Source organism: Montipora foliosa, chromosome 11 (genome assembly GCF_036669935.1).
Source record: "Montipora foliosa isolate CH-2021 chromosome 11, ASM3666993v2, whole genome shotgun sequence".
Taxonomy (NCBI): Eukaryota; Metazoa; Cnidaria; class Anthozoa; order Scleractinia; family Acroporidae; genus Montipora; species Montipora foliosa.
The window spans coordinates 12,294,785-12,304,784 of NC_090879.1; positions in this window are offsets into that span (position 1 = coordinate 12,294,785).

Below are 10,000 nucleotides of genomic sequence, written 5' to 3' on the forward strand. Positions count from 1 at the left end.
AAAGAGGTTGTAAAACGAAAGTTGTTTATCCTAAAACGCCTCGCGTTCATGTCTAGATACCAGTTTTTTCGCGCGCGTCCGCCATTTATGTATTCTGTGTATAACTTTATTAGAAATCATAAATATGTTCAGTTTTACAAAATGCATAAAAATGCGTCTTCCAAACGCACATACAAAATAAGTTTGTAAAGGTAGAGATATGTAGATTGATGTTTATTTTTTGAAAAATGTTACAAAAAAGCTTTTGCTCATACCTTTGCTAAGCAGTTGTTTTACCAATTTTGCTAATTTAGGCGTTACATCCTCGCCGTTTTGTTGTGGTTTGTTTACCACTTTTGCCATACCAGCGAGCACGCTGGATTCCTCCTTTGCTTTTTTCCTTTGGGGACTCTTCATGCGGGTTTGATACAGATGACACAGATGACACAGTGGATGCCAAATCCGCTTCGCTTCCATGAGCGTCGCTGTCGCCATCAACGGCCTGGTTGTAATCAGGGCGCTTACACATAGGTTTCCGCCCTGGTTGTAATTGTCGTAGGCCGTTTTAATTTCAGTAATCATTGGTGTTATGCTCGCAAGGGAACCAGAAAACTGTTTCAGCTGTTGTTTTATTTCATCCATTTCCTCAACTGGATTGCAGGAAGAAGCGGTGGCCGTTCGTTTCGCTGCTTGATTTCCCGCCATCGATGGAGCTTGTTTGCTCGACGTTTTCTCGTGGTCGCCAGGCGCTTTGCAACTCTTTTCTACCTTTCCAGCAGGGGTTTTTCCCTTTCGGGCAGTTGTTTTAGCAGCATTAACACCCTTTCGAAGCTGCTTTTCAGTAGCCTCTTCAGCAGATATGTGACGTTCGTCATTTGGCTCTACTATGGCGGATGCGCGTAGTTTCTCGTGGTCTTGAGACATGGCCGTTAAATGGAATAAATCTTAGCCAATATTTGCAAATTCTATCTCAAAGAATACTTTAGCCCTCGTACAGACTTTCGTCTGTAAGTAGAGGAAACTAGTAGAATGGCTGAAGCGTCGATGCAAAAGATTTTAAAACGACAACTCCAGCGTAAATCCTTAGGAATGCAACGCTGTAATGATCTTCACCACGCATGCGCTTTCTCACGGGATCGCGCATATGCAAATGACGAGATAAAAATTGAAGCGCGTGCTGCCACTTTTTCATTTGTTTTGCTTTTCTATATTTATACCTTCTTTTATGTAGATTATTAGCCCCGCGGGCTCTTGCAACTTTGTTAGTCTGAGAAGTTTACTTGTGCCAGGAGCACATCACCCGGAGCCTCCATCCAGACTATATCCTTGAGTCAACCTTTGCCCGTATCTTTTTATTTTTAGAACCGTCTGAGAATATTTTGTGAGACGAACGCAAGGGTTTATATGGGAGATTGCGGCTCCGTTTGATGGGCTCCTGCTTGTGCTTATTTCTAGCAAACTCGAAATCATGTCATCAGCCCCGCGGGCTCGTGCAATTTTGTTTGTCTGGGAAATGATCGTCAACATCGATCATAGACAGAATTCATAAACGGAGGCCAAGAAACTATTATTGTGTGTGGGTGCCAGTTAGTCCAACAAGCCTCGTTCTAAAGCAACTTTTGTATTTTGTCAACTCCTATCAAGGCTAGTTGGTCTAGAATATTAGAACAAGGACAATAGAATAATGTATTGACCACCATCTGTGAATATGGTCTATGATATGTAACCACAAATCCACTGGGCAAGGAACGGCCCTATAGCCACCCTTTGAGGGAGACAAAAGAACGTTCATGTCCCCTCTCTTTCCAAGGCACAGATTATCAGACGCACGGGCCATCAATTCAGCACACCAATACTTCCGAGGAGAACACAAAGGAAGTAGAATTGTAAATGAAATACCAAAACTATAAAGGAATTTCAAAACCGCACCAATAAGCGAAAAGGGAGGAAAATCATAAGGGTAAGACATACAGTCCATTGCGCGCAAGTCCTGAGAAAAAAGATTCACACCCCTTGACTGAGGGCTGGGAAACGGAGAAAAGTGACGTAAGGGATAACCATCTCTATCCCTGACAGCATTGGAGTCCAAGTCCAAAAGATCAAATGAAAGACCATGAGCACCACCGAAGGCTCTATCAATAGCCTCAAATGCAGTCAAAAAAAGCGCCGAATCACAACGAGAAAGGAGTTCAGAAGGATCATCCACCAGATTCTCTCCGGAAGGAACGTATAGAAAGTTTAGTTGGATATTACGGGACGCCAATTCAAAAAACAATTGCTTCCTCACCGACGTCAACTGGGAGGACGACTTACTACCCTGTCCTCCCCAGACGTAAATGACCACCTTGCTGTCTACGCGGGCGTAAATCCGACAGTTATGAATGGAGTCCGGTAAAGCTTTGGTCGCATACACCAAAGAAAGCATCTCTTTAGACGAAATAAAGAGACTGAGTTGATCGCTAGACCAATAATCGCCAAGGACCTGGTCCCCAGACGGAGAATGAATGACACACCCCCAACCATGCCCTGACGCATTCGTGGAGAGAGTTAAACTGTGATGTTTCTCATCGCTCCACGGGAGACATTGTTCCCAATTATTGAGGAAACGCCAATGCGCTATTTCCTCCAACACAGGTTTCGACAAAGAAACCATGCCATCGGAGTTTACAAACTCTACCAATGAAATATCTCTACATACTTCTCTGATAAAACGTTTAGCGGCCGGAACAGCCAACGAAAAAGGAATACATTTCCCTTGAAACCTCTGCAAAGTTTTTAGAGGAGCAACTTCCCACCAAGGATACTCTCTCTAAGTCGGGCAAACGACTCAATCTTACGCTCGGGAATTAAGAACGATTACTTTGTAGAATCAGGTTTCACTAGAACAGACAAGACTACAAACAAAGCAAATTTCTAGCCGCGCTCAATCGAAAGTTGGCGGACCTCTTCTCCGGAAGAACCGACCACGGGCCACAGGATGTTAAGAGTTCGCCATTTAACCGATCATCAATATACAACGAGCAAGGGATACCCTTGGACCTCAAAAATCCTGGCACCGAAAGCCCTATTGTATGGTAAACGAAAGGTGATATCTTCCAACCAAACGGTCAAGTAGTGCAAACAAACCACAGACCACCAAAGCTGAAACCAAAATATGATTGCGAAGCTTCTGACAAGAGGGTGTGGTCATAGCCTGACTTATCGTCGCACTTCGTCATAAACGAGTTTGGGTACACAAAGCGAGTCACATCAGACAAATTGTCAAGAGAAAAAGGAGCATCTCTCATCCACAAATTTAAGAATCGCGCGTCCAAACAGAGCCTAAATGAATGAAGGGGGTAGTTTCTAAAGAAACTGTGATGCTGCGTCGGTGGGGAAGTAGTATACAAAAATTTGGTTTTGTCAACGAAGTTGATAATATAAATTGGCCACCGTACAGAGATTCTAAAGGCTGACGTTTCGAGCGTTAGCCCTTCGTCAGAGCGAATCGAGGAATTATGGTTTACGTGTAGTTTTTATAGTAGAGTAGGAGCTACGCTATTGGTGGTAACATGGCAACGTGAAAAATAGGAATAGATTAGTTAAATGAAAAGCGTTCGTTAATACCCTGAGGATTAAGGGTGCCGATTTGGAAGATGAATTTTTGTTCTAGATTCTTGCGGCTTTCCGTCGTACCTAGATGTAGGGAAAGGCCGCAGATAGCCATGTGTTTTTTGGAATGGTTAGGCAGATTAAAATGACGAGCGACTGGCTTAGATGCATCTTTGTCATTCTTCTCAACATCGCGAAGGTGTTCGCGGAATCGGTCACCTAGTCGTCTACCTGTCTCGCCAATGTATAATTTATTGCATAACGTACAGGTTATGTAAAAAATGACATTTGCGGAGGTACATGTGAAACGATCTGTGATCTTAACAGATCGCTTAGGTCCCGATATCTTGCTGGTGTTAACAATGAAAAGACACGTTTTGCATCGTGAGCGCGCGCATTTGAATGTGCCGGGTTGCTCGTTAGTTTTGAGCGCGCTTCTAACTAAAAAGTTTCCTACGTTTTTGTCGCGTTTGAACGAAATAAGTGGAGGTTGCGAAAAGATTCTACCAGTCTCGGGATCATTTTGGAGTAATTTAAAATTATTAAGAATGATACTTTTGAACGCATTCTCATCTTTTTGTGACGTTTGTAGTGATGACTGTCGATCAAATTGTTGGGCGCGATGATGGCCCGCTTTGACCATAGAGACAGGATAGCCACGTTTTTCGAAGAACTGGCACATCTCCTCTGATTTGCTGGAATAATCGGAGTCATCACTACATAGACGTCGAAGTCTAAGAAATTGAGAATAAGGAATGGAGTTCTTGACATGTGATGGATGTGATGATGAATACAACAAATAACTGTGAGAATCTGTAGGTTTGTAGTGCACACTGGTACATAGCACGTTGCCACTAATAGAAACTTTGATATCTAGGAAAGCCAATGAAGTTTCCGATATTTCCCAGGTATATTTAAAAACAAGCTGAAAAGAATTGACGGAGGTTATAAAATGATCGAGTTCTTCTCTGCTAGATGAAATAGCGCCGATACAATCGTCGATGTAGCGGCCGTAGAGTTCAGGTTTGGGGCCGTTGTACTGATTAAAAAGTTGGTGTTCAACATATCCTACAAAAAGATTGGCATAGCTAGGTCCCATTCTTGTGCCCATCGCGACACCATTAATTTGTTTGTAATAGTTGCCGGCGAATGAAAAACAATTAAATTAAGCGTTAAATTAGTTCGGCAAGGCGGAGGAGCGTTTCCGAGCCTGGTTCTTTGACAGTGCGTTGATCGAAAAAGTGTTTAAGTGCTTGAAGACCTTCGCTATTGGGAATGACTGTGTACAGAGATGTAATGTCCATGGTCAAAATAAGTTTGTCTTGGCCGTAGAAATTGAAATTGCGGAAAATTTTTAGTGGGTGTTTACTGTCTTTAACGTATGATGGCAAAGATTTGACGATAGGCGTCATAATCCTGTCTAAGTAGCTAGAAATGAGTTGGGTGGGGCAACTACAGGCAGAAACGACTGGGCGATCTGGGTTGTTAGGTTTGTGAAATTTAGGCAAGAAGTAAATGCACGAAGTTAGAGAGGTGTTGATGATGAGATTAGTGGCAGTGTCCGGTAATTCTTGATTAACCATGAGATCCTGAATGGTGTCTTTGACAATTTTTTGATTTTTGGAAGTGAGATCTTTCTGGATTTTGGCATAAAACGAGGTATCCGAAAGTTGCCGCAAAGCTTCTTTTTGGTAAAGGTCGGACCGTCAAACAACTACCGCGCCGCCTTTGTCGGCCGATTTGACAACTATGTCATTGCGTTTACTAAGATTTTTAAGCGCCGCCCACTCTTCCGAGGAAAGGTTGGAAAATTTAGTGTTACGATTGAATTTAAGTTTGTGAATGTCGTGACGGCATTTTTTGGTGAAAAAATCTAAAGAGGCCAATTGTCCCTCTGGGGGAGTCCATTTAGATTTGCGAACTTGAAGTGTTTCAAGAATATCTTTGTTAGAAGTGTCCGACTCGGCCTCTTTGTCATTAAAAAAGGCTTTTAACTGAACGCGGCGAAAGAATTTTTCAACATCTTGCTTAATAGAAAATTCGTTGGTGCGTTTGGTAATAGGGACAAAATTTAGGCCCTTACTGAGAACAGATTTCTCTGAGTCAGTAAGCGGAAGATTATCTGGAATTGTAACTACGGTATTATGGCTATGCAATGTAGTGTCGTCAGTAATTTGCGGACCTATTAATTGTTGAAGTTTTAGAGTCTTGGTTTGGTGTAAATGGTCAGACAGTCCAGAATTAAGTTCTCGGATTTTAGCGCGAATCGATTGTAATAAAACTGATGGACAGATTTGGAAAGTTCGGAACGGCACTAAAGAATTTGTTTGTCAAGTACGTTTCGTTTTTGGCACATGGCTCTAATTGTGATCCTCATAATATTACGTGAAAAAGAATTTTGCGCGCATCGAATTTGGTGAAGATATTGATTCGAGTGACAGAATGTAGATGGATGAAAGTTTGAGCGAAAACCTTTAGGAATGATTTTAGAATTGAGGCAACGGCCGATGAAATTGATGTGACTACAAAACCTAGTTTTGGCGAAAAAGAGAATGGCTAAAAGGAAAGCTAAGTTGCTGCTAAGTGTGGGAACAGGAAAAAGATAACTTACGATTTCCTGGCGTAGCTCCTTGGTAAGTTTCTTCAACCTTGGCATCGTCGTCTTGGGTCTCCTCTTAGAAATCTGTGGATTAAAAAAATACTAGAGCACAAGATTAGTGGTCGCAGCGGTTGAACAACAAATGAATGAAGGGGGTAGTTTCTAAAGAAACTGTGGTGCTGCGTCGGTGGGGAAGTAGTATACAAAAATTTGGTTTTATCAACGGAGTTGATAATGTAAATTGGCCACCGTACAGAGATTCTAAAAGCTGACGTTTCGAGCGTTAGCCCTTCATCAGAGCAAATCGAGGAATTATTTCAATTTCTCCGGCCAAGACAAACTTATTTTCACCATGGACATTACATCTCTGTACACAGTCATTCCCAAAAGCGAAGGTCTTCAAGCACTTAAACACTTTTTCGATCAACGCACTGTCAAAGAACCAAGCTCGGAAACGCTCCTCCGCCTTGCCGAACTAGTTTTAACGCTTAATTGTTTTTCATTCGCCGGCAACTATTACAAACAAATTAATGGTGTCGCGATGGGCACAAGAATGGGACCTAGCTATGCCAATCTTTTTGTAGGATATGTTGAACACCAACTTTTTAATCAGTACAACGGCCCCAAACCTGAACTCTACGGCCGCTACATCGACGATTGTATCGGCGCTATTTCATCTAGCAGAGAAGAACTCGATCATTTTATAACCTCCGTCAATTCTTTTCATCCGGCTCTTAAATATACCTGGGAAATATCGGAAACTTCATTGGCTTTCCTATATATCAAAGTTTCTATTAGTGGCAACGTGCTATGTACCAATGTGAACTACAAACCTACAGATTCTCACAGTTATTTGTTGTATTTATCATCACATCCATTACATGTCAAGAACTCCATTCCTTATTCTCAATTTCTTAGACTTCGACGTCTATGTAGTGATGACTCCGATTATTCCAGAAAATCAGAGGAGATGTGCCAGTTCTTCGAAAAACGTGGCTATCCTGTCTCTATGGTCAAAGCGGGCCATCATCGCGCCCAACAATTTGATCGACAGTCATCACTACAAACGTCACAAAAAGATGAGTATGACAGAATTCCATTCACCCTCACTTTCCATCCTCATAATCACGCGGTCAAAAGTATCATTCTTAATAATTTTAAATTACTCCAAAATGATCCCGAGACTGGTAGAATCTTTTCGCAACCTCCACTTATTTCGTTCAAACGCGACAAAAACGTAGGCAACTTTTTAGTTAGAAGCGCGCTCAAAACTAACGAGCAACCCGGCACATTCAAATGCGCGCGCTCACGATGCAAAACTTGTCTTTTCATTGTTAACACCAGCAAGATATCGGGACCTAAGCGATCTGTTAAGATCACAGATCGTTTCACATGTACCTCCGCAAATGTCATTTTTTACATAACCTGTACGTTATGCAATAAATTATGCATTGGCGAGACAGGTAGACGACTAGGTGACCGATTCCGCGAACACCTTCGCGATGTTGAGAAGAATGATAAAGATGCATCTAAGCCAGTCGCTCGTCATTTTAATCTGCCTAACCATTCCAAAAAACACATGGCTATCTGCGGCCTTTCCCTACATCTAGGTACGATGGAAAGCCGCAAGAATCTAGAACAAAAATTCATCTTCCAAATCGGCACCCTTAATCCTCAGGGTATTAACGAACGCTTTTCATTTAACTAATCTATTCCTATTTTTCACGTTGCCATGTTACCACCAATAGCGTAGCTCCCACTCTACTATAAAAACTACACGTAACCCATATTTCCTCGATTCGCTCTGACGAAGGGCTAACGCTCGAAACGTCAGCTTTTAGAATCTCTGTACGGTGGCCAATTTACATTATCAACTCCGTTGATAAAACCAAATTTTTGCAAACAGAGCCTAGGCTTGGAGGATTCTACAGTTAACGGAAGAACAAGGTGGGGGAGGGTCATCAACACCTACTTCGCCCCAAACCCTAAACGCACCCGTTCTAACTCGATTGATAACCTCATTACTAATGAATTCATTGAAATTTTTACAAGAGACATGATTACTAAATTGCTTCTGCGGAGGCAAAATTGAAGAATACCGAACTTTCTTATATACACCGGTAAAAGGCTGTGAAAATTTAAAAATATCTACTTTATTCTTTATCCAATCAGAGATAGAGTCCCTTAAGGGGTGTTCTTGAAGGACTAGGTCCCAGGCTTCCAGACTATGTTGCAAACCGCCGGCTATAAAGTATTCGGGGTTTCTTAGACAAAGACAGTCTAAATCCGGGACTTTTCCAGATGAGAGCACCTCACTCCAGGACTGGGCATGTAATGTCGCTCACTCCTGAACGGGAACCCCGTTTACATTCACCCAAGAAGCCACACTTCTAGGCTTGACACCTCTTACTTGAAGTTTAAATTCATCTAAACTGGTACCTCGACTATCCTTTCCCAAAGTAGAGTTTAACTGGAGACTCATGGCCTAGCGCAGAAAAAAGCAAAAACGGAACTCACCCCAGAGAAAAGAAAAACAAAGGGAAAATTGCAGAATTAAATTATCCTACGTCGAGTGAAAATATCAAAATGTGACTTTCATAGAGTGAACAAGAAACGGGGTTTCCGATCAGGAGAGAAGCAACCGCACATGTCTGAAAACAGAACGTCTAGTGGCTACCGTATGCGGCAGACCAGCGGGAGTTGCTCGGCCCCGACCCAGAACAAAGAAAAAAATTACAAAAAAGTGTTGCAGGAAAACACAATTTATTCAAATTTCCTATCGGAAATCAATCACACAAGTACTCAACTACAGCCGCTAAGACAGCACCATTCTACATCGAATTAAAAGAAAAAAACCATAAATGAAATTGCCCCAAACGACCGGAGACTCACTATGATATTATAAATATCATTCTCAAACAGAATCCTTCTCTCTATTAGGATTATAGTCACCATAGGTAAAGAAAAACAACAAACATGAAAAGCCAACAAGACTCTGAACAATCCAGAAAAATATACCATCTATATTTTTGTTTTAAAAACCGCATGAATTGCCCACAGCAATAATGAAAGACGCAAATCAGAAAGCAAAATACAGAGCACTACACACAACCGGTAAATCTCTAGAGTTTACCAACATTATTAAGTCCACAGCCGGAAAAAGTTGTTTAGAATTTACAACATTGTAAAGTCCACCGAAACAAAAGAAACATCACAACATTCCAGAATGCCGCGTAACGCTTGAAAAACTTAATCCAATGAAAACTGAACCGAAAAAAAATATTTAACTTATTCAAAAAACCGCAAAAGAATTACGAAATGAACGCTTGAATACTTTATCCCCTGACGCCTCACAGTAAAAACAACTCACAAATTTAGCCCCACCAGGCACATCTCAAAGGCCAGTATCTCGTATACTTCAAAGGTAGCGTCATCAGGCGGGCCTCACAGGCAAAAACCTCACAGGCAAGAAACCTCACAGGCAAAAACCCATAAGTAGAATTCAACACTATAAAAATCAAGTTAGACAAATTGCTAAAAGTGTAGCCCCGCCAAGCACGCCGCACAGGCCATTAACCCCACAAGCAAAATAAACTTCAACATGTCCTCGCACGTAAGCCAGACAAACGACGCACCACCAGGCAAGCCATACAGGTCAAATAATTCAAACGGACTATAAGATTCCTAGAGAAAAAAGGAGAACTAATACTAGACGCAATAGAACTACCACAGCAAGAAATGATATGGTACCTCAGGATGAGCTTGAGGGGCCGCCACTGGTTGAGCCTGAAGCTGTCCCGCCGCCTGGTAAACCCACACGTAACCCAGGCT